The sequence below is a fragment of the Pleurodeles waltl genome, chromosome 6, assembly GCF_031143425.1.
Source record: "Pleurodeles waltl isolate 20211129_DDA chromosome 6, aPleWal1.hap1.20221129, whole genome shotgun sequence".
Taxonomy (NCBI): domain Eukaryota; kingdom Metazoa; phylum Chordata; class Amphibia; order Caudata; family Salamandridae; genus Pleurodeles; species Pleurodeles waltl.
Window position 1 is genome coordinate 1,356,590,660 of NC_090445.1, and position 26,139 is coordinate 1,356,616,798.

A 26,139-nucleotide genomic window follows, 5' to 3' on the forward strand; every position below is an offset into this window, starting at 1 on the left:
ACAAAAGGAAGTAAGACCAAAGAATGCACAAACATCTTTCTGAGTAGAGGGTACTGGTGTGTCTAAAATTGCTTGAATACGATCTGATGTAAGTGCACGGCCCTCCTTAGACAAAAGGTGACCTAAATAGGTTACCTTTGGTCTACAATATTGCAATTTCTTTCGTGACACTTTATGATGGTGTGAAGCAAGAAAAGAAAGTAAGGACAAAGTTCACTTTTCACATTGCTCAGGGGTATCAGCTGCCAACAAAATATCATCGACATATTGTATGAGAGCCACACCTTCAGGCTAAACAAAAGAATCAAGTTGTCCAAAGTCATAGTACAAGAACTAATTGCTCCCTCAACTTCCTCATAAAAGGCGGCTGTATTTTTCCGCGGGTCAGGTAATGCTGTTTTAAGTGCCATTACATCTGCCCTATTCCAAGGAGTATACACCCAATTATAAATAAAATAACCCTTAGCATCAACAGAAGTTTTATCATCACTTGTACCCGATCCTTTAGGAGGAACATACAAAGGCGCAGCCTGCCGCATTGGTTTTGCGTGAACTATCATAATCTTATCTGTTCCAAAGATGGAAGCTTGCACCCCGCCAGTCTGAGATGTCCGTGCAACTACGTCCACAGCCCTTTTCTCCTCTTGCAAACGGACTGCCACAACCCATAATTTCATTAAACGCCTGATTGCATCAGCCACCTGGGAGAAAACAAAAAGACCATCACGCATTTGCTTATGATCAGCTGCTACATCATCGGGCTCTAACTCATCAGAATATTTCCGATATAGTTCAATAACTTTTGAGCCAAATGCCTCAGTAAAATATAGCTGCTCCTTTTCCGTCCACCCTTTCATGTTGTCTAAAAGTTCAGAAGCAGGGACAACGCTACGAATTGTTTTACGAGCAATAGATCTAAGCTCAGAAGCACGGTCAGCAGGCAACATAGAGCGACTGTCTCGCATCTTCTGTTGCTCTGAACTGGAGGCCTTAACTAACTCATGAGTGGCAGAAGGGATGACATACGGAGGTGGAGGGCGATCTAGTAACAAAAAATCATCATGTGGTTTATTAAGGATAGGACAGAGAGGTTGCCTAACGGTGTATTGGCCAGTTACCTGTAATTTACGTTCTTTCTCTTCTAGCTCCTTTAAGTCATTTATTTCGTTCTTTCTCATTTCCAATGCTTTCACATATACATTCTTCCGCTGCTCTTTTTCAAGCAAGGCTTGCTCACGCTTCACTCGTCCACGCACTTTTTTCTCCCACATTCGTACACAGTCAAACATATCTTGCCTAGACTTTCGTTTACACATACATTGTTCCACATACTCAATCTTTCGCAAATCAAATGACCCATGCATAGGCCAACGTAACTCAGGATCCGCACAAGTGTATTTATTCCATAATGTGCTGTACATTATAGAAGAAAGACCATGTTTAACATACATATCTCTATTTGGCGTCCCCTCTGGGGGTGCCGGTTGCGATTCTTCCAGTCTCAAATTGGTACCATTACAAAAGCAACACATCCTACGAAGTGCGCTAATAACAGGCATGCCAAAAATAGTGCAGAATATGCAATATTATAATCAAAGTAGCACTTAAGGTGCCGTTCAAATCAAAATTAAATTGGAGAAAATTCTCCTCATTACCTGCCTATATGAATTGCAATTTATATATCAATTCAAAGGACACGAATTGACTAGTCACCCAAAACACGAGAGCCACAGTAAGTAGTGCTAAACTACATTACCAAACAAAGGCATCAAAACCCACAGCAAGTGCCGTAAAACGGCTCTTACCAAACACAAGGTGTCCAGGTTCCAACTGCCAAGTTCTAAAATCGACCAAATGGTCACTGCATGACGAATGAACAAAAAGGATCTCAGTCGATGACCGGCGCCACCTGGATGGTCAAATCAGAAAGAAGGGAAAAACGCTGTGGTTGCCAAGACTCGGGTCTCCTCAGGCATTGATCGTCCGCAGCGAGATCCCAATCCTTCGTCACGACCAATCCGTTGGACATCCGAGTCACTGATGAGTCCCTGTTCGGGCACCAATATCTTGAAGTAAGCCTCAGCAAGGCCTACTAGTGCAAGGGGTGCACCTTTCTCTGCACAAAGTCCTCAGACCATATAGGAAGAAGTTGGCACAGAAACTGAAATAAAAGACAAAGTTTATTAACCTCATGAGGTGGTACTACAGTTCAAACAGCACCCTTAGGTAATGTCTGAAGTAGCACACTGAACTGAGAGAGCATGGTCCTTTTATACCCACGCAGGGGCTAAAAGGAGGTGGTACAATTATAGAAGCAAGAATTCTATACATATAAGGTCATGTGGAAATGCACAGTCGACAGGTAGGAGGAGCTAACAGTTTTCAAGGACTAACAGCTGCAGACCTTACTGAGAATGTGCGAAAGTGGGAGATGCTAAATATAACTTGTCACTAGGCAGATTTTCAAGAGTAGTTAACAGAAAGGTAGGACAGAGCACATGGTGAGCACATGGCAGCATGTGGCAGAGAAAATGGCTGCCATGAATACAAAATGGATTCCGCGAAATGTTCACAATAGTTACTAAATACAAGATGTCTTCTGCTAATGCTTAATCTAATCGCTGCTAAACTACAACACCACCATGTCTATGCGAATGAAACACAACTATTTCTTACCCTTAAAAAAAATTCCACCAACTCTAAATGACATTTAAAAAACTGCCATTTGGAAGCTATTACATGGATGAAAGAAAACTTCACAGAGTGCAACAACCAGTTCTCTATTTCATTTTGGTGTCAATCAATCAATCAAAAAATGTATTAAGAGCACTACTCACCTAGAAGCGTCTCAAGGTGCTGTGGGTGGAGGGGTGGGAGGGGGGATGCCATTTTACTGCTCAAAAAGCCATGTCTTTAGGTGCTTTCTGAAAGTCAGGAGGTCCTGGGTCTTGCGTAGGTTGTTGGGGAGGGCGTTCCAGGTCTTGGGGGCGAGGTAGGAGAAGGATCTGCCTCCGGAGGTGGTGCGTTGGATGCGAGGGCGAGGTGAGCAGAGCGGAGGAGTCGAGTGGGTGGGTGGAAATTTACTCGTTCCTAGAGGTAGGCTGGTCCAGTGTTGTGGAGGGATTTGTGGGTGTGGATGAGGATTTTGAAGACGATCCTTTTTCTGACGGGCAGCCAGTGAAGGGTTCTGAGGTGAGCGGAGATGTGTTTGTGGCGTGAGAGGTTGAGGATGAGGTGTTCGGCTGCGTTCTGGATATGCTGAAGTTTCTTCTGAAGCTTGGTTGTGGTACCAGCGTAGAAGGCATTTCTCTAGTCTAACCTGCTGCTGATGAGTGGGTGGATGATGGTTTTTCTGGTTTCTATATGAATCCATTTGAAGGTCTTCCGTAGCATGTGAAGGGTGTTGAAACAGGAGGATGATATGGTGTTGATTTGCTGGGCCATGGAGAGAGATGAGTCTAAGATGATGCGGAGGTTGTGTGCGTGGGTAGAGAGTGTTGGGGGTGGTCCGAAGGGAGATGGGCCACCAAGAGTCATCCCATACTGTCTTGTTGGAGCCGAAGATGATGATTTCTGTTTTGTTGGAGTTGAGTTTGAGGTGGCTGGCAGTCATCCATTTGGAGCTGTTGAGGAGTCCGGCATGGAGGTTTGTCTTGGCGGTGGAAGGGTTCCTGGTGAGGGAGATGATGAGCTGGGTGTCGTCTGTGTACGAGATGATGGTGATTCCGTGGGGCAGACGATGTTGGCGAGGGGGCCATGTAAATGTTGAATAGGGTAGAGCTGAGTAAGGACCCTTGGGGGACCCCATAGATGATATTGGTTGCTGTGGACTGGAAGGGAGGAAGGTGGACTTTCTGGGTTCTTTCGGCGAGGAAGAAGGTGAGCCAGTCTAGGGCCTTGTGCTGGATTCCTGCGTCGAAAAGGCGTGCGCAGAGGGTTTGGTGGCAAACAGTGTCGAAGGCTGCGGAGAGGTCAAGGAGGATGAGTGCGACGGTCTCGCCCTTGTCGACTCTGGTCCTGATGTCATCAGTGCAGGCAATGAGGGCAGTCTCAGTGCTGTGGTTCGTGCGAAATCCAGACTGGGAGGCATTGAGTGCGTTGTTTTCCTCTAGGAAGTGAGACAGTTGGGCGTTCATTATCTTCTCAGCGACCTTGGCGGGGAAGGGGAGAAGAGAGATTGTGCGGTAGTTTGTGAGGTCTTCCGGGTCTGCTTTGGGTTTTTTGAGGAGTGCGGAGACTTCGGCTTGCTTCCAGGTGTCTGCGAAGGTAGCGGCATTGAAGGAGCTGTTGATTACGGCGTGGAGCTAGGGAGCGATGATTGGGCTGGCCTTGTTGAAGATGTGGTGGGGGCAGGGGTCTGTGGGGGAGCCTGAGTGGATGGAGTTCATTGTTTTTTCGGTTGCTTTGTTGTTGTTGGTCATGTCAGTGGTGTCAGTGGTGGTCATGGTGGGTGCGGGTGGTGTGAAACTGTTGTGTATGTCTAAGATTTTGAGGTGGAAGTAGTTGGAGAGGGAGTTGCAGAGGTTGTGTGTGTGAGGGGGGTCGATGGTGCAGGATTTGGGTTTGGTGAGCTCTTTGATGATGGTGAACAGTTCCTTGCTGTTATGTGAGTTACTATCTATGCGTTCTTTGTAGTAAGTCCGTTTGGTGGTCCGGATGAGTTGGTGGTGTTTGCGTAATTCTGATAATTTAAATGTTATTGGTTATATCCATAACAGAGGGGAGCCATACTATTATTGTCTATTGATTATATTGGTGAATTGGTGAAATTTTGCTTATCCCCTGGAGATTTCTGATAATTTAAATGTTATTGGTTATATCCATAACAGAGGGGAGCCATATTATTATTTTCTTTTGATTATATTTTGCCTTAATAGTGGTACACTCATGGGTTGAACTTGTCAATCTCCCCTTTTCTCTTGTCTTGTTGGTTTCACCTTATTTATCTTTTATTGATCTTTGGTCTTTTGGTATTGTACTCCTCTTTACAAATATATAAGGTTTTATTTAAATAGAGAAGTTTCTTCATCATTACAAGATGGTGCCCGTTTTTTTCATTAATTTCCCATCTTATATGCTGGCCAATATGACGGACGGGCATTTTGGTAACTGTTAAAGTCTTGTGGGAACTAATTCAGTCCAGCGATACTTTAACAGAGGCAGGCGGAACGCCGGCTGCATACCGATCGACCGGAGCTAGGCTATATGGCTCCGCAGCACATTACTCTGTGCGTTCTTTTCACAGTGAGGTAAGCGGGGAGATAGACTTGTAACACACGCGTTGGTCGCGTGAAAGGGAGGGTTTACATCGGTAACCATGACAACCCGGTGATGATTTCTTTTTCCCGCAGTTCTGATTGTGTGTAATCTCAAACCACTTATATTTATCTCGGACGGATTACGTATACAGAGCCAAAAGACTTGGTATATTTTCTTTGGTTTGCATTACCAACTTGGTATATCACTTGGAGTTTGTCTCCTCTATAATTTTATTTGGCAATTTATCTTTGTTCACAGTTTATAGATTCTGAATGCTTAAAAGAAATATGTAACCACCTATGACTTTAAACTGTGCAACTAGCCTTATCGAAGTATGTCTTTTTGCCTTAGACTTATTAGTTTTACAGCATGAGTTAGGGCTATCTTAATTTCAAGACTTATGGGTTCTTTGCGAATGGCTCTTCTGTCGTTTTCCTTTTTTACATGTATTTTCAATCGTTGTTTGGAATCTGGAGATGTAATGGTTCTTTTCTTCTTGCACGTGGTGTCGTGATGTTTGTCGCCTTCTCCAGTTCGGGCAGTTTCCTTTCTTTTTGAGAGAAATGTCTTATTTCATTACATTTGGTTACACATATTGTTATGAGCACATTTCGATGTACATAGTGTGATTATCTCATGAATCACGGGGTTTTCTCTTTTGTGTTCATTAAATCTGTGGTTAAGGGTTATTTTATCTTATGTATGTACTATGTACACTTTATTTTTTCGATTTTGGTTTCTTCTGCAGCCTTGAGGAAGTCGCCGGGAGTATTTTTCCCTATGACAAAACATGTGTTGGTTGTTCTTGCTGGCTTTCTGTTCCATTAAAGGACGAACTTGATACCTTAAGGACTCAATTGGAATTTCTGCCAACCTGCGCATTTACCCAGACTTGATCATTGAATTGTTGATGTAGTACTTATGAACTACAGATCTTACTTATTAATTCACATGTGCCTTGACCTCTGTTAAGCTGGTGTTTGCGTATGGTAGTTTTGAGGGTGGGGAAGTTGTTCATGGAGGGCTCTTGGCGTCATGCTTTCTCAGTTTTGCGGCATTCACACTTGGAGGCTTGGAGTTCAGTGGTGAACCAGGGGGCGGTCTTGATGTTGCGGGTGTTGTTGTTACTTTTGAGTGGGGCGAGGGAGTCTGTGCAGGTAGTTAGCCGGTGCGTGAGGTTGTGAGCAGCGATGTTGGGGTCATTGGTGTCCAGATAATTCTGATTCTCCCCACCACCTACTAAGGGGGTGAAGAGCTTGAGAGTCAAGTTCCCTCATGATTTCTCCTTTTACCCCCATGTAAATGCCATGTTAATGGTATGTATGTTTTTCTCCTCTTGGATCTGCCTAATTATTTGATCCAGAATCTATGGGTGGTACTCATCAAAGCTTCATAATAGAGGGTTTGTGGGAGCTCCATTTGTTACAGTTGGTAAACGGATTATTTTTAATCAATCAATCAATCAATCAATCAAAGAAATTTGTAGAGCGCACTGCTCACCCGTGAGGGTCTCAATGCGCTGGGGGGGGGGGGAAGGGGGGGCGGGCCAGGGAAGGTCACTGGTCGAAAAGCCAAGTCTTGAGGTTCCTTCTAAAGACTAGTAGGTCTTTGGTTTTGCGAAGGTCGGTGGGGAGGGAGTTCAAGGTTTTGGGGCGAGGTAGGAGAAAGACCTGCCTCCTGTGGTGGTGTGCAGGATGCGGGGGACTGTGGGTAGGGTGAGGTCGGCTGATCGGAGGTTGCGTGTGGGAGTGTGGAAGTTTATTCTTTCATTGAGGTAGGTTGGGCCGGTGTTGTGGATGGATTTGTGTGCATGGATGAGGATCTTGAATGTGATTCTCTTGTCTATGGGGAGCCAGTGTAGGCATTTGAGGTGTGGTGAGATTCGTTTGTGTCGGGGGAGGCCGAGGAAGAGGCGCGCGGCTGTGTTCTGGATTCTTTGGAGTTTGCGTTTGAGTTTGAGTGTGGTGCCGGCGTAGAGGGCGTTGCCGTAGTCCAGTCTGCTGCTGCTGAGTGCGTGGGTGACTGTCTTTCTGGTCTCTTTTTAGGGTGCGGAGTGTGTGGAAGCAGGAGGAGGTTAGAGCATTGATTTGCTGTGTCATGGAGAGGGCGGGGTCGAGGATGATGCCGAGGTTGCATGCTTGGGTTGCGGGGGTGAGTGCGGGGCCTAGGGCGGTGGGCCACCAGGAGGCATCCCATGTGGTTTTGTTGGGGCCGAAGATGATGACTTCGGTTTTGTTTGAGTTGAGCTTGAGATGGTTAGTGGTCATCCAGTTGGCGGTATCTAGGAGAGTGGCGTGTAGGTTGGTTTTGGCGGTGGTGGGGTTGCGGGTGAGGGAGAGGATGATTTGGGTGTCATCTGCATATGAGAGGATGGTGATTCCGTGTGCTCGGAGAATGTTGGCTAGGGGGGTCATGTAGATGTTGAAGAGTGTGGGGCTGAGAGAGGACCCTTGGGGGACTCCGCAGGTGATCTTGGTAGTGTTGGAGTGGAAGGGCGGGAGGCGGACTCTCTGGGTTCGGTAGGTGAGGAAGAAGGAGAGCCAGTCTAAGGCTTTGTGGTGGATTCCTATGTTGTGGAGGCGTGTGCGGAGTGTGTGGTGGCAGACAGTGTCAAAAGCTGCGGAGAGGTCTAGGAGGATGAGTGCGACGGTCTTGCCCTTGTCGACTTTGTTCCTGATGTCGTCAGTGCATGCGATGAGGGCCGTTTCTGTGCTGTGGTTCTTGCGGAACCCAGATTGTGAGGGGTCGAGGGTGTTGGTTGCTTCGAGGAAGTGGGATAGGTGAGTGTTGACTAATTTCTCTGTGACCTTGGTGGGGAACGGGAGGAGGGAGATGGGGCGGTAGTTGGATAGTATCTCCGGGTCGGCTTGTGTTTTTTTTAGGAGAACGTTAATTTCTGCGTGCTTCCAGGGGTCTGGGTAGGTGGCTGAGTCAAAAGAGGAGTTGATTATGTTGTAGAGTGTGGGGGCGATGGTAGGGCTAGCTTTGTTGCAGATGCGGTGTAGACAGGGGTCGGAGGGGGATCCGGAGTGGATGGAGTTCATGTTTTTTTCCGTTTCTTCATGTTTGGTAGGGGTCCATGTGGATGGTGTGGTGGAGTCTTGAGGGGGGGGTTGAGTTGGGTGGGAGAGGGGTATGTGTGGTGGGTGTGTGTGATGTGAAGCTGTTGTGGATGTCCAGGATTTTGTGGAGGAAGTGGTTGGAAAGGGCGTCACATAAGGGGCTGTGTGTGTGTGGGGTCTATGTTGCTGGCTTCGGGTTTGGCAAGTTCGTTGATGATGGTGAAGAGTTCTTTGCTGTTTTGTGTACAGGGCCTATTTCCAAACTCCTGTAAATTCCTCTCTGACCGTTTGTCACCTATCGGACACTGACAATATACAGTAGAGATATGCCTGTAATTATATTCTAGCTATCCCGAAGTTCACATTACAAACTTGGGGGCATATCTATATTGGTTCTCAGTGCAAAGGCATGAAACAATTTTCTGTTCACTCTAAAGCAAGCTGCCAACCTTTTCTATTTATAAAAGGATTCTAAAAATATGGCTGTTCACTCTATCTTAAATATGTATATTCTTGAGGGACAGGTTTCTTTCTTTTGTTTCAGTGTTGTTAACACAGAGATGCCTCTTGAGGGGGGTGTTGCACTATACAAATGCCACATTCATTCATTCATTTATTCGGTAAAAGCTGTTGCTATTTGCGCACAAACTTTTTCCAAATCTATTTTGTTTTGCAAGCTGACACCTATACAAACAAGTTGGTTCACAAAAAACACACATCTCATAAACTATAATGCTGGACGTCACAAATTGTGATCCACTAAGATTTGTTGCCTTCACAGGGAGGGTGACCTGCTGGGGTCAGCAGAACACTACCTTCTTTAAATAAAGCATTTTTTTTTTTTAAACCAGCTAGTTTTCTTTAAAGGAAAACAGGCTAAGTTAAAAAACGTTAAGTTTCACAAACTGTTTAGGAGTAAGCATGGTCCCATAGACCAACAGCTACTCCTTATTTTTAGGTGGCTATTAAAAGAGCCTTTGCTTACTTTCAAATGAACATATTTAAATATGTTAGAAAAGCTAAGCTGTGAGTGTTGAAAGGAAAAGATAGTTTCCATAGGTTGTAAAATGGACACAACTGTGATGATACAGTACTACATTGGAATATTTTTGATCCACAGGAAAAATGGAAGAAATTCCACAATAAATTAAGAAATGCTGAGTCTCTCTTGTTGACATGTCTTTGAGTGTTTTCCAAATTAGCAGCATTTAAACTAGATCTCTTCCACTTTTGTCACTATCAAATGTTTGATAGGACAACATGTCTGTTTGGAAGCATACATAGTAAGATGAAAAATGTCTCATTAATTTCAATTTCTAGACTAAATCGAGTTAGGTAACCTATATCACCACTACAGTGGATAATCATAAAGTCTGGATGGTCACAGGCACCAATAGAGGAAATCAGAGAGAGAAACTGATTCCATCTCAAACCTTTTTCCATATTCCATGTAATTTCTACTCCTTTCAAGCCTGAATTAAACTCAACATGTGTTTTCTTTCCAAGCTATCTGGTCACATAAATAAAACTGTGCTCAACAAGCCAAATACTAACCATCGTGTACCTGTACTAACATACAAGATTGAGGAACACAGAAGCAGATACACAAATATAAAAGAGTTAGGTCATTTGCTAGTATGCAAGCAGAAAAAGGGAAAATGATTGGCTTACATTCATTTTGGGCTACACATGTTGCGCAACACTTCTAAAATCAAATCATGTAAGAAAATAAACTAGTATGCAGGAATTAAGTTTTACAAGTATTACAAAGGCATCAGGAGACGTCAGTTCTTGTTGCATGACAATGAAAACCAATACACAAATAGTTATGATAAGCAGTGAGCAAGTACATCATTATGTGGTTGGTTATTCCCACAAACAGGGCTAAAGCGCAGCCTAATACCACAAAACTCATATTTCTGCTCACATGACAATGAAGACAATAGAAAACTAGATACCAAATAAAATGAAGAAGAAATGCAAAATCTCATTGGTTTATAACACAAAAGGAATAATGAACACAGCCCAATACTACTAATAATAGCAACAACTACAGAAAGTCTGGTCAGTTTTGAAAAGCAATAGAGCTCAATTTAAGATAAGATATACAATTTGGAAACTATTTCTCATCACCTCCATCTATGTATTTATTCATCTGACAGGTATATTGCTTTATGGATCTGTGTTTAAAAAAACACAGGGAAATAAATAAAAAAGTTACCTAAGTTACCTAAAGCAGCAGTCAGACCACCACATTATGACTGTGGTGGTTCGGCAACTGTCAGACCGCTAGCACTGCCACTTTGCAGCTGTCCGATGGCCTGGTGGTGCTGGCGGTCCCAATCCACCAGGGCAGCACTCCATGCAGCCTTGTCCTGGGGATTACAAGTCTCCTCTCCACTGGCTTTTACATTGCAGTTGCACTGCCATGTAAAGGCTGGCGGAGTCGGGGTGCCCGGGCACTCCATGGGGACCTCCGCACTGCCCATGCTCTTGTCATGATGGGCAGTGTGGGGGCCACCCTGGCCAGACCCGTCGTGCAAATCACTGTCTGCACCGGATGCACAACAGCATTGCCGTCGGCTGGATTACGAGCTGGTGTCAATGTTGGTGTACGTTTCCTGCTTGGCTATTGGGCGGAAACTGTGACAGCGGAATGGAGACCGCACTGGCGGTCTCCTGAAGCCGGGAGTTTGGCGGGTGGCCTTTTCCTCCTGACAAACTCATAAGGCATTTGTTATGTAAAGAAAACTTTTTACTGTCCTAATGAATCACATGAAAACCTGGGCCATTTAATTTCAACATATTGAATAAACTATGTTAGAAACAACTAACAAGACTAAATGGCTGTAACATTTCCAGGAGACTTGAAGATATACCTCAAGCACTAGACCATACTTTCATAAAGTGAGTTACCATTAACAGATTAATTGTATCTTTTCAGTCACACATGAAGGATGGTGTTATGAAGTCTTACATGGAAATATAGTAGGCCAAGAAAATAAACAAATGAAAAAAATATCTACTGACAATTTGCAGGAGCAAAAAAAACAAAACCCTTATTTGAATGGAATTGCTCTTCGATTTATAATATTACAAATATATCCATTTTGAAGCCAAGAACATTTCCAATAGCAAATAATAATTATCACTACTTAAAAAGTAAAACTGCTGAAAACCTTAGACATCTGCCCATTTCAGCTGTTTACTAGCCTACGAGGACAGTCTTTCGTTTGCCACAAATATCACATGTGTATCACCACATTCCATCATATCAAAATTCTCTCCATGCATCATTCAATAGTAAGAAAACTTGTGTAGACATCATACTTTGTCAAACAGCCTCATTGCAATTACAACAACTCAATTATTCTCTACATCACTCTAATGTAGCCCAGGTGGAGCGTGGTTTGGGCTATATCCATTCTAAATAGTGAGATGCACTTTCAGAGAACAATAATTATCCAGAGGCTGTCTTCACTCAGACTTAATCAGAAAATCCATCAATGGACTTCTGCAATTACAAAATGCGTAGTCTTGATTGTAAGGAAAATAAATCAGAATTACCTAGATTTGCATTTGTTGCTGAAGAGCATATTATAAAAGAAGTAAGTGAAAATGATTTATCTTCGTGAAATAAACAAAAAAGAAAAAATAAATTAGCATGACAAAATCTTACTTTTATTTGCAGAAGAAAGATATAATGTCAGTGTATATCATGTAAATTTGCAATTACTGACTTGGAAAACTAGACCATCATTTCATGCCTTCATGTGGAATTCCTATCAATATGGAAATGTATCCAATGCCATTCAAACTACAGAAACTGAATCAATATGAAAACATTTTAATTCAACCATTAGATTTGACCAAAAACATGATTGATCATGGTATTGAATGCAAAACAGAGGGCCCTTTAGTGTTTTTTGTCAATGGAGTACCTACAAACTCAAAAAAGTTTAGTTCAAACAGCAGTTCATTATCTATAGAAGAACAACATATACTATGAAAATTTGGACATTGCTAACTTTATCTCCCCTTCAACATAATCATTTGGAAAAGATAATCAGAACAGATTTCTGAGAAACAGATTGAACAAATATATGAACATTATAGTATATACCCACTACACGCCAGGGACATGATGGGTGATCTTTTAGAACTGTATCAGCTTCATGAGAGCAGATTAGTGTCTAGGAAAAAACCCTAGAAGCAAGATGTTACCTACTTTTATTCACCACTGGAAAAGGTAGACGATCATCCAGTATATATTTCTGCATGTTAGTATTGAGCTATAAGATTATACTCAAAGGATCCACTAATTTTCGCAAAGACATTTCATATATTTTCACACTACTGTATGAAATTGAACTTTCAGTCATTTTTTATGCTGATGCACATGTTACACAAAATGAAACTTGCTTTCCTAATATAGAAGCACAAGAGTTTGTTCAAAAGGTGCACAACAAAAATGAGAATCAAGAATATACTTTGATCAGCATTATGGCATGTCAAATAGGGACAAATTAATATTTATTTTAAAGACATGGGGAATTGAAATGTATGCTCAGAAATGTAGGAAAACCTAATTGGTTAATTACTTTAATCTGTGCTTAGTACAAAAGGGGTGATTTGTATTAGTTTCCCCTCAAAGCAAATACTAATTTTCCAGACATCACCTGCAAAACACAAGCTGAATTATGCCAAAGAAAAAGAAAAATCTTGTTGGAGAAGTATTTGTTTTGTTTTGCGAAGAATATCAAGCAAGACGTGTGCCACACATTTGTATGCTTCTCTGGATCAAAGATGTACCTGGTTTGGCTATGGCTCTTATGAATCCATTCAACATTTTATTTAATGTTCTGTCACTTGTAATATCTCAGAAAAATAAATTGTTTGAGCAAGTTATACACTTTAAATCATTTAAGTGTGGTAAATAATACTTTCAAAAGTATTGGAACAAATCTAAATATTATTCAGAATGCCGCTTTGAATTCCTAGGATGAAATCTACTGAAAGGAAGAGTTAACATTTTAATGTCATCTGTAAGACATGCAGTTACTGGCAAACTACTAAAAAACACAGGGGGTCATTCTGACCCTGGCGGTCCGAGACCGCCAGGGCTTTAATGACTGAAAGCACTGCCAACAGGCTGGCGGTGCTTCCTTCCCTATTCTGACCGCGGCAGTAAAGCCGCGGTCGCACCGCCGGGGCTGGCGGTTTTCTGCCGTTTCTGCCCCGGCGGTGATAATCCGCCAGGGCAGCGCTGCAAGCAGCGCTGCCCTGGGGATTATGACCCCCTTACCGCCAGCCTGTTTCTCGCGGTTTTCACCGCCAGAAAGAGGCTGGCGGTAAGGAGTGTCCTGGGGCCCCTGGGGGCCTCTGCTCTGCCCATGCCACTGGCATGGGCAGTGCAGGGGCCCCCTAACAGGGCCCCGGCCAGCTTTTCACAATCTGCATAGCAGACAGTGAAAAGCGCGACGGGTGCAACTGCACCCGTCGCACGGCCGCAACACCGCCGGCTCCATTCGGAGCCGGCTCCTGTGTTGCGGCCTCATTCCCGCCGGCCCAGCGGGAATGTCGGAATGGGGGCCGCGTGAGTGCGGCCGCATTGGCGGCCACATGGCAGGTTCCGCCTGGCGGGCGGCAGTAGCCGCCCGCCAAGGTCGGAATGACCCCCACAATCTTAGAAGAGCACAAGCATCACAACAGATAGACTAATACAACCTTTTAATTCTACATATGTGAAATGCTAAACTGGATAAACAATTTATTGCAAATAACTCTACAGCAGTTGTATGATATGTTCGTTCTTACATGAAAAAGACAGAAAAAAACAGATGTGAAGGAAGTATGGGAAAAAGGTTGTGCTGATTGGTCCTTAGGTGAAAGATTAAACAGATCTAGCCTCCAAATGATATTTCACTATGAGGTCAGTAGTTATGAAGAATGTAGCCTCTTGTGCTCCTCAGATTTATATGGTAAATCACAGGAAATTATGTGGCTTAGTTTAGGCTTGTTATCATCACAAAGAAGAGTTATTCGAAAACTCTCTGAAACAGAATACCTTTGACATTTTGATCCCAAAAACAAAGACATTTTGAAAACAAATATGTTGGAAATATATTACCCTTAGAGATGTCTACTCTTTGAAAAAAGATTGCTCTTTGAAGTTGCTCTGTTCTACACAGATATATATTAATATGGCAGAGGATATGAATGCAGGAACATTTTGATTTGAACGTACCAATGGCTGGTTAATATGTCACTGTAAACCAACTCTACCAGAAACTGAGTCGTAACACAGCAGAAACGAAGGAATTCACATATTTATTCCATGGTGCAAAGAAGAAATTATAGGTTCATTTCAATCCAATGAAGATGCATTTAATGTTTATAAAAACTGACATTGTAATGCCTCAATTTCAGACATACTGCAAATGTTGGAGCATGAAACAGAGGAATAGAATAATAAGCAGAAATTAAATGCAGCACTGCATCAACTAATAATACTTCCAACTCCAGGATTGGTGACCCACTTAGACAACCATTTATTGATAATGAAGCGGGGGCTGCCATTGATGAGGTTGAAAATGAAATGGATGACTTGAAAAAAGACGTCAATAATTTGGATTACTTAGTAACTCAATTAAAAAGAGAACAACTGCAAATATACAAAGACAAAAAACAATCAGTAAATAATGAACTTAAACATAAACATGGATTTAGTAACTATAGTATTTATCAAACTACATTACAATGTGTGAGCAGCCAAGCAGGAATTGGAAAAAGCTTCCTTTCCTGTTAAAGTATTTACTGCTTATGTTCTTAAAGTTGCTCCCTTAGTTTGTTTTCTGTAGTCACTACTACTACAGGCTCAGCCGCAAATAACATCAAAGGAACTACCTTACCTTATCTACTGTGACTACCCGTGGAGTAGGATAACAAATTGGAATACCTAAAATTTAATACTAATACATGCCAACATCTTCAGAGAGTCCTTAAAAAAATTAAACTTTAGATCATAGATGAACTGAACATGGTTTCAAACTTGATGTTGGTATTTGTTCATTTGTGTTAGCTAGACGTACTCAGAACATCTTATCATGTGCTCTTTGGAGGGAAACCTGTCATTGTTTTTGGAGGCTTATTACACAGTAACACCTGCAAAAGGTAAATCAATTTTTAACATAGTTTTTGAGGCATGCTTTGCTCTAGCTTGCATTAAAAACACTAACAACTACATATTACTAATTATGATGAAACAAGAATTACTGCAGACAGTAGATATGTCAGTAAATACAATCATTTGCAAAACAGATATAGGCCTTCATTATGACATTGGTGGTATATCCCGCTTACTGCCACGGTGACGGCTGCCAACATACCGCTGCGGTGGCAGATATCCGTACCACATATCATGACACACACACATCAATCCAACAAAATACTGTCACATACTCAAATCCGCAGGCCCAAAGGTCAATGTTAAAGTAGCTGAACCAACACTCATACCGTTATGCCAACAAAACAACGCCCACCACATCATGTCCCACGAATCACCACGGCGGACATTTAATGGTGGTAAACTATTGGCGGTACATATCCCCGCGCTCAGAATGGACAACCACAAACAAAACAACAATACATTGGCCAATACGAAAAACACACACCTGACATTCATACACACACCACACCCACCCACCCACAGCACCATAAAACACACACCCACATTACCCATAACCCTTTACAAACAACAATTACTGCCAGGAGAGTGTCATAAACAGCATAGAGACAACTAGACACACACACCACATACACACATACATCCCTCACATCCCACACATCACACACCCCACCACATTCCTCAACACACTCTCACAACACATACCACACAACACCCATATCCCCACTAAGGCACCCCATTTCACTGATGAGGAGTTAAGGGTCATGGTGGAGGAAATATTCAGGGTAGAGCCACAGCTGTTTGGAGCACAGGTACAGCAAACATCCATTGCCAGGAAGATGGAGCTGTGGCAGCGCATCATGGACAGGGTGATCGACGAGGGACAGCATCCAAGAACAAGGGACGACATCAGGAAGAGGTGGAACGACCTACATGGGAAGGTATGTTCCGTGGCAGCAAGGCACCAGCTCTTCATACAGAGGACTGGCGGTGGACCCCAACATCCTCCACCACAGCTTACAGCATGGGAGGAGCAAGTCTTGGCATTACTGCATCCTGAGGGACTCGCTGGAGTAGCTGGAGGACTGGCCACTAGTGATTCAAGATAAACTACTTATCACCCCCCACACCTGCATGCCATCACAACCCCTCACCCTCACTCCCATCACTCCACTCCATCCCACACACTGCACCTACACATGACTAACCCCAATGCCAAATCCTGCGTGCCATACCAATGCAAGGACAGCCCTCTCAGCCCTGCATGGACACCAATCACTAAAACATGCACAGCATAGGGAAACTAACAATCCCACAAGACATCACCATACACAAACAAAGGTGGCAGGGCAACAGCAATGATAGAGGGGAGCCAGGGATGTACAATATGTCACAGACATGAAGCATAATACATCACTTACATCCCCAAAGCTGACCCAGCTAATCTCAGCGGAGAAGAGGTGCCACAACTATCCAATCTCCAACAGAAGATGGCCTGAATGATGACAGTAACTCTGGACTTCAGGATCTGGACCAACAACCTGGCCCATGAGGGACCACTGGACAGTGGGTCACCCCAGCCTACTCACAGTCCACCACAAATCAACCCCCCTCAGTAACCAACACCACAGCACCCACCCAGCATACCCACACCTCTGTCCCCAGGACACTTCAATCAGCAGTGTGCCCTTGGACACTGGGCCTGTGCTACAAACAGACTAGAACAATACCCTGGACCTTCCTCTACCCTCACCCCATTCCATTGCACTTTTCCCTCAATTTCATAGCACTACAATAAACACCGTTGAACACAACTTGACTACTAGTAATTTATGTGTTGAAAATGTGCATTTATGGAAACAGTCACATCTAGTGCAAATGATCTTAACACTGTGAGTGCATATAAATAATGACCTGTAGCTGTCTGTAGTCATCACATCAGTACACAGTTATCTCACCAACATCTGTAAAATGACAAGCCATAGGTGACAGAAAGCTGAGATGGAAAGGAAGTTAATGCCATCATGCTACAGCCACACACAAAACATCATGGTCAGTTAAACTGTCTCACCTGTGTGTCATTGGAAGTATTGATGTATAACTGATGTTCGGTTGTCCTCATCCTCATCCTCTGCCTCCTTATCCTCACTGTCCTCTGGGTCCACTGCTGCCACAGGGGCATCTCCAGTCTCCTCCTCCTGCAGAAAAGGTGCATGCCATCTGAGGGCCAGGTTGTGCAACATGCAGCATGCCACAACTATCTTGCAGACCTTCCCAGGTGAGTAGCACAGGGATCCACCTGTCAGATGGTGGAGGGGACAAATGCTATATGTGTCCCGTCAATCACCCCAACAATATTGGGGATATGTCCAATTCCAAAGAATTTGGCCTTCACAGTGGCCAAATCTTCCACCTGGGGAAAAGCTATGTAGCCGCACATGTACTTCACCAGGGCAGACAAAACTCTTGCCAGCTTGATTGAAAACATTGCCTGTGACATTCCTGCTGCCAAGCCCACTGTCACTTTGAAAAAAACAGGTGCCAGGAAATGGAGCACTGATAGCACTTGTACAAGAGAGGGGATCCCAGTGGGATGATGGATAGCAGATATCAGGTAAGGCTCCAATTGGGCACACAGCTCTGTGATTGTGGCCCGTCCAGTCTATAGGTGAGGATAATGTGTCTGTCCTACAGTGTGGCCAAGTCCAGAAGGGGTCAGGACAAGGGGGGTTTGTCTCCTCCTCCTATTTATCCACAGCAGTAGGTATCTAAGGGACACAAGAGTGAGTAGGCTGTCATAATTTGAACAATGGAACCACAATCTCAGTGTAAATAGTGCATTTATGTGATGGGACAGTGGGAATGGCAATGTGTGTGCTATTTTAGGCTTTGACGCAGTTAAGGTTGATATGCTCGTTGTCCACCACCATGAAATGGCCGACCGCCTGTCCTGTATGTGGGGACAGGTGGAAGTGAGGTCATTCCGCCGACACTGGGCAACGTGGCGGAAGGCAGTCTTGCACCGCCGAGCAATTCTTCATTGGATATTATTGGGCTCTATGGAGTACAGTGGCCAATGGGGATCAGCAACGGCGGTGACGGTGTACATCGCAGCGGACGTGACCACCATTTTCCATCAGATCCCTCACTTGTTTCCTGACCTTCAACAGGAGAACACCTACACTGCCTGTGCTGCTGTGACCTGTTTCTGAAAACTACTATGGCCCATGTGACCGGGGAAAGGACCCCTGTCTTCACTGCAGAGAACTTGGAGCGATTGATGGATGGGGTCCTACCCCAGTACAGACTGCTGTATGGGCCTCCAGACCAACAGGTGAGTACACCTTGGGAATGTGGGAAGGTTGCATGGAGATGTGTGTGGAGGCATCATGTCATTTGGTGGGATGTCTGCTGGTAGGGTACATGGTGGGCTACAGGCCATGTGTGTGCAAATGGAGTTGTAAACAATATTTGTTGGCCATATGTGTGACAGGCTGGATTGTATGTGTAAAGGTATCCTGCTGTCTGTATTATCTCTGCAGGTCAACTCCCATCAAAACAAAGGATTATGGTGAGCCATCGCCAAGTACGTGCAGACCCTGGGGGTCTATGGCTGGCGGAGCACCTACTGTCAGAAACTGTGGGAGGACCTGAGACGCTAGGCATGGAAGACTGTGGATGCCTAGCTGGGGATTGCCTCCCAATGAGGAAGGGGTGCCTGTCGGAACCACCCTGATGGCCTGTATACTGTTGGTGGCCTACCCAGAGCTGGATGGGCGCTTAAGGGCATCACAGCAGCCACAAGGGGGTGAGTACAGTGGGCATTACTACAATAATTTGTATGTGGCATGGGATCCGGGTGGTGGATATGAGTTAGTGGATGCCCCTTAATGCCAGGTCAGACATTGCAGTGTGATCGGGCTCAAGGGAAATGGGTGTATGACAAATGCAGGTAACCTAGCTTGTTAGCATTCCATGTCAGTCAGGGCTTTGTGGGTACCAGGAGGGGTGCAGTTGGTGGTGTGCGGCCCTCATCTTGCTGTGGCATCTAGCCAAATCACTGGCAGTGCAATGCATAGTGCTCAAACCTGATCCCTGTGGGTGACAGTGCTGTGTATGCCAACTGTGGTGTTGGGGTAGTTATTGACCCAGTGTTTCCTTTCTCTTTCTCCACCCCTTTTTTCTTCTGTCACTCTGTCCATGTGCACATTAGCATCAACTGGTAGAGGAGCAGGAGCACAGGTGACAGAGGGAGCTGCATCCCACAGGACCCAGGAGGCAGAGTCCACCAACGCTGAGGGAACCAGTGGAACAGAGGGAGAGGAGCACCATGGTGGAGGTGACAACACAGACCCTGATACCTCCTCTGATGGAAGCTCTCTGGTGGTGGCAGACACCTCTGTGACCACCGCAGCTGCAGGTACAGCCACCACCCCGTACCAGCGCCACCCTCCCAGTAGCCCCTCAGCGAGTTGCCCATGCCCGCTCACCCAGGAGGGTGGGCATCTCCTTCGCCCCTGGCACCTCAGGCCCTGCCCCAGACAGCACTGCTGTCCTGAGTAAGGAGGCTAGTGGCCTCCTGAGATCAATCTCTGTTGGGCAGTCAACTATTGAGAATGCCATCCAGGGGCTTGCATCCCAAATTCAGTATTGCATTGCATTCCTGGAGGGCATCCACGGTGGATAGGTAGCCCAACAGAGATCAATTCAGGCTCTGGCCTCCTCTCTAATGGCAGCCATTGTGCGTGTTTCTACCATCGCCCCTACAGCTACCACTTCCCAGTCCCAGTCTCCTCAACCCCAACCCATCCCTTGCACACATACAGACGAGCATGCCCATAAGACAACACATATGAGTGGCACAGTCAAACACAGGCACCACACTTCATCCCACAAGCACTCACGGAAACACCAGACAGTTACAAACACAACCACATCCATTGCCTCCACTGTCTCTCCGTCTTCCTCCTCCTCTACCTCCCTCACAGTCACGTCCAAACTCACACCTGCGGGCACTGCATCAACGTCCACCAGCAGCACACACACCTCACTAGCAGACACCTCTGCAACATCCATCCACACGTCCCCTGTGTCCTCTCCCACTCAGTCTGTCCACCCCCCTCCGAAAGGACACAAACGCAAGCACTCAGACACCCAACAGCCATCCACCTCACATCAGCACACTACCCATGCACCTGCACCCAAGTCCAGCAGACATACACCTCCAACATCCACACCCTCAATCTCCACTCCCATCCCTCCTCCTTCATCCTGCCCCACTGTCCCTAAGAAGCGTTTCCTTGCCCAACTTGACCTTTTCCATCCCCCTCCCCCTGTTCTGCCTGTAAGAGCATGGTCCCAACTACCCAGCCCAGCACCTCAGCCAAACAGTCCATGGGGACAGTGGAGGCACCTCCTAGTCATGGTGGCAAGACAGTGAAGGATGCCACTCCACCAGCCAGGAAGGTTAAGGATCCCACACCTTCTCCCATGAAGGGGAAGAAGCCCTCAACTCCTGCCAGAGAGGCTAAGGATCCCACACCTACTGCCTTGAGGGGGAAGAAGCCCTTGACTCTCGCAGAGGCTGTCAGAGTGACACCACCACCACTACCAGGGGTCACGGGGCCCTCACCACCAGCTGAGGAAGTGCAGCCTACGCCTCCTGCAGAGGCTGCCCAGGAGGCACCTTCACCTGCTGAGACAGTGTAGCCCTCACCTCCAACAGAGGCTGCCCAGGAGGCCCCTTCACCTGCTGACACAGTGCAGACCTCACCTCCAGCAGAGGCGGTCAGGGTGACACCACCACCACCAGTGGTCATGGGGCCCTCACTGCCAGCTGACAAAGTGCAGACTACTCCTCCTGCAGAGGCTACCTAGGAGGCACTGTCACCTGCTGAGACAGTACAGCCCTCACCTCCAACAGAGGCTGCCAAGGAGGCACCTTTACCTGCTGACACAGTGCAGCCCTCACCTCCAGCGGAGGGCATGTAGGCCAACCTCCAGGGACTGCTGTACAAGGGGCCCCCTCTAGAAGCAGTGGGCATGTTCCTCACCTGAGAGAGTGTGACCTTGCACTCCCCAGCAGAGAGAAATGGGCATGGAGGCCCCTCCAGAACCAGTGGGAAAGTCACCCACTCCAGAGACTGTGGCCTTGCACTCCACAGCAGAGATAAATGGGCATAGAGCCCCCACCAGAACCAGAAGGAAAGTCACCCACTCCAGTGACTGTGGCCTTGCACTCACAGCACAGAGAAATGGGCATGGAGTCCCCTCCAGAACCAGTGGGAAAGTCACCCACTCCAGGGACTGTGGCCTTGCACTTCCCAGCACAGAGAAATGGGCATGGTGCCCCCTCCAGAACCAGTGGACTTGTTCTCGTATTCAGCTGTGGTGCCCCCGACCCCCCATTCCCCTGAGGTGCCTGCCCACTTGCAAACTGATGCCCCTGCAGAATTCTATCCAGATGAAGTCAGGATTCAAGTTGGGCCTTGGACAGTGCCCATCGGCCATGTGGGTCTTAGTACTTTGGACTGGGCATTGGCCCTTTGTGTACAATTGTACATATCTGTTTTTCATATAATTGGTTCTTTTGGTAGCTGTTCACAATCAATACATTCTCATTACTGCATTCTTGTTGTCCTTGCATTATTATGCAGTGTGTCGTATGCCAATATTTTTCGGCTGCACCTGGTTGTGTGTATGGTGTGTGTATCTGGGTTGTGTGTCTGGTGTGTGTTGTGCGTGTGCGTGTCACTCTCATTTTACTCCCTCCTTCCCTTGTGTGCTAGGCGGCTGTACTTGTCGTTGTCGTCTTCGTCGTTGGTGGAGCATGGTGTGGATGAGCATCGGGAAGACTTGCATTTCCGGTGCTATGGCGGCGTTGTTCTTCCCTGTATCTCCAATGGTTAGTCTTTGGACGTCTGTGATGTGTTTCTGCCAGGCTTTTGATGGCGTTGGTACTGCCGCGGAAATCATGCTGGTTTCCTGGGTCATGATATGGTGGGCGGTACATTGTCTTCTGCCTGGCTGTTGACGGCTACTGCTGTGGTCAGTGGTGTTAACGCCCTGGTGGTTGGTGTGATATATTGTCTGTCTATGGGAGTTATCAAAGCCATGGTCATAATTTGGCAGTAATTACCACCAGCCTGTTGGCGGTATTACAGCCACTTTATCACTCACCACCAATGTCATAATGAGAGCCGTTATCTTGATCAATATCCCATTTTGAAAAAACGTGATCTATCTTTTAAAATACATTTTCATGCAAGCTACAGTTGTGAAGAAGATTTGGAACAACCTAAAAAAGCAAATGTGGAACACACGGAAATTGCAGGATATCCATTTTAAAATCTGAATAGGTATAAATTGCTATAGCAATATCATTGTTAATATACTTTAGTATCTATCATTTGTGAAACAAATAATCAACCAGCACATATATCAATGTTTCTGCTTTATCAACAGATGCTGCCCACCAATCAAATATGCCACTCTACAAGTGGCATACGAGATAAGGTGGATATAAGAAGAGGTGCTGATCAGTTTTCTACTAATAAGCAACTAGTTGCTCAAGATTTGTTTGAGACTGTTCTAGAAATAACAGCTTACAAGACTCATCTGAGTTCTAACCTCTTTGGTCTGAGCTCCTCTTGGGAACATGAATGCATCCATTGCCTAAATTTAAGCTAAAATGTTAAACAAGTTGAAATAGTTATATTACTACCATTATCTGAGTGCAAATCAATTCCATTTAAGAATTTAATATGGAAAGCTGGGCAAAAAAACGTATGTTCAAACTGTAAATCTGAATTTGTCTCAACACTTAATTTAACAATGGTAACCAAATATCTCATTTTGATGAGCCAAAGATGTACTTTCAATAAGAGCAACATCAATATGTGTATTTTTAACTTGCTTGCTTCTCACATTTCTTTTCCAGAACACAATTATGAAACTAGTGCTATAATTTTTCATCATGGAGAGACTGCAGCAGCAGGGCACTATAACTTCTACTTAAAGAACAACACAGGTTGGAAAAATGTGATGATAATGTTCTTGCTTACTTGGTTATTTTACAACACAAATTCTAAGATACAATGACCCCAATGTTGTAAGGATAGAAAGGTAGTTTAAAGTCGGTCTTAAATAATTTAGTAGATATGTCATTACATGGCCTGGCATGGTTGATGACATTTTCACAAATTTACTGTAAGTGTAAGTGACATCTATGCTTTCACATATATCACATTAGTCAGTGTTAGAAATGGGGTCTTTGGTTGGCACTCAGGTTACCCACTGTCCAAACAAGAACCCTCACTCCAGTCAGGGTAAGTCACACACAATCGAAACTATCCTGTGCCCATCCTTTGGTGGCTTGGCACTGAACAGTCAGCCTTAACTTAGAAGGCAATGTGTAAAGTATTTGTGCAATAAATCATACAATAACACCATGTAGCACCACAAAAATACACCACACAGTGTTTAGAAAAATGTATAATATTTATCTGGATAAATGCAGGTAAAAAATGATCAAAGATGCAATAAGTAAATGTAGAGCTATCACTGAAAAGTTATATAAAGTGCCTTAAGTCTCTATAAAGGAAACAAAGTTTCTTTCAAGTACAAAGTACCTGGTTTGCGAGGAGAAGCGTGGAAACAAAGGGGTGTGCGTCGAATTCTCGGGCCGCACACGGTGATCCGTTGTTTAGTTTCCATGCAGGGACAGCTGTGCGTCAATTTCCGGCACTCAGCCATGGATCCTCTTCAGGTTGCGGGTTTTCAGACGCCCCGGGGATGGTGCATGGATTTCCTGCTTCGTAGGATGAAGTCACAGGAGCTGCGTCGATCCAGTGGGCGTTGCGTCAAATTTATTTCCGCATGGCAGATGCTGCGTCGATTCTTCTCTCGAAGTCGGGCTGCATCATTCTGGCTTGGCTATGCGTCAATCCAGAGGGCTGTGCGTTGAATTTCCAGTCGCTACGCTGGCACTGCTTCGATCTTCCTGTTGCAAAGTTGGGCTGCGTCATTCTGGTTCGACGTGCAGTAACATTTTCACCGCGGTGCAGGCTGTGCATTGTTTCTGGCAGGCTGCGTGTTGGATTTCGCCGCACAAGGAGTCCTTCTCAAAGAAATTTAGGGGGTCATTACAACCTCGGTGGTCTTTTTACAAGACCGCCGAGCGGAAGACCGCCAGTAGTGGCGGTTTGCCGCTCGCCATATTATGACTGTTGGCTGCTCTCCGTCCTTTTTCCGACAGAGAGCCGCCAACAAACATACTGGCGGGCATCGGAGAAGTGGAGGTTGCTCCACCTTCACCGCCACGCCAACAGAACACCGCCCACCGAATCACGTCCTGTGATTCGGCGTGGCGATGTTCTGTTGGCGGTGTGGTGTCGGCGGAGCAGCCCCCATGGCTCCCGTCCCCTCCCGGAGGATCGACTGAACAGGTAAGTCGATCGTCCGTTAGGGGAGGGGGTGGGGGGGTGTTGTGTGTTGTGTGGGTGCATGGGGGTGTGCGTCTGTGTATGTAGAGGGGGTGTGTGAGTGCGTGTATGCTTTGTGGGGGTGTTGCATGTTTTGGGAATGAGTGCGTGTATGTCTGTGGGTATGTCTGTATGGATGTGTGCGTGTATGTTTGTATGTGGGTGTGAGTGTCTGACTGTGTGTGTGGATGTAGGCATGTATGTCGGTGTGTGTGCATGTGTGTGTTGGTGGTGCCTGCGTGCGTGTCGTGTGTGTGTGTGAGTTCTGTGATGTTGGGGGTCGGGGTAGGGAGGGGGGCCCTGCCACCTTTGGGGGGTGGCAGGGGTGGTGGGGGGTGTAGGGGAGGGAGTCGGGGTGGGGGGTGGGGGAGACCCCTATCAGTGCCAGGGAAGGAATTCCCTGGCACTGATAGTGCTTACCACCATGGATTTAATGGCCGTTCCAACCGCAGGAAATCCACGGCAGTAAGCCGAGTCAAAATACCGGTGGCGGTATAGTTACGGCCGCCGGGCTGGAGACCCAGGTCTCCAGCCCGGCGGTCGTCTCCGCCCTGGCGGGTGGAACGGAGAAGCAGAGGATGACCATGGCGGTAACCATCATGGTCATAATTAAAAAAAAAAGACCGCCAGCCTGTTGGCGGTCTTACCGCCGCTTCTCCGCCTTCCGCCAGGGTCGTAATGACCCCCTAAGTCTTTTTGGATGTAAGACTTCAGGGAACAAGAGGCAAGCTCTATCCAAGCCCTTGGAGAGCACTTCTTCACCACAGCCAGAGAGCAGCAAGGCAGCAGTCTTTCACAGAAAGCAGTCAGGTGAGTCCTTTGGTCAGCCAGGCAATTCTTCTTGGCAGGATGCAGGTTCTGGTCACAAGTTTCTTCTCCAAGAAGTGTCTGAGTTGGAAGGGGCAGAGGCCCTGTTGATATACCCAAATGTTTTTTTGGAGTGGGGGAGACTTCAAAAAGTGGCTTAGAAGTGCAACAGGTCCCCCTTCAGTTCAATCCTGTCTGCCAGGGTCCAAGTAGGGCGTGTGGCATTCCTTTGTGTGAGAGCAGGCCCTCTCAGTCACCCTGTCCACCTTGAACTGCCATTGCTCCCCTTCCTATGTCCCCTTGGACAATGCACCTATGCTACAAATAGACTGGAACAATATCC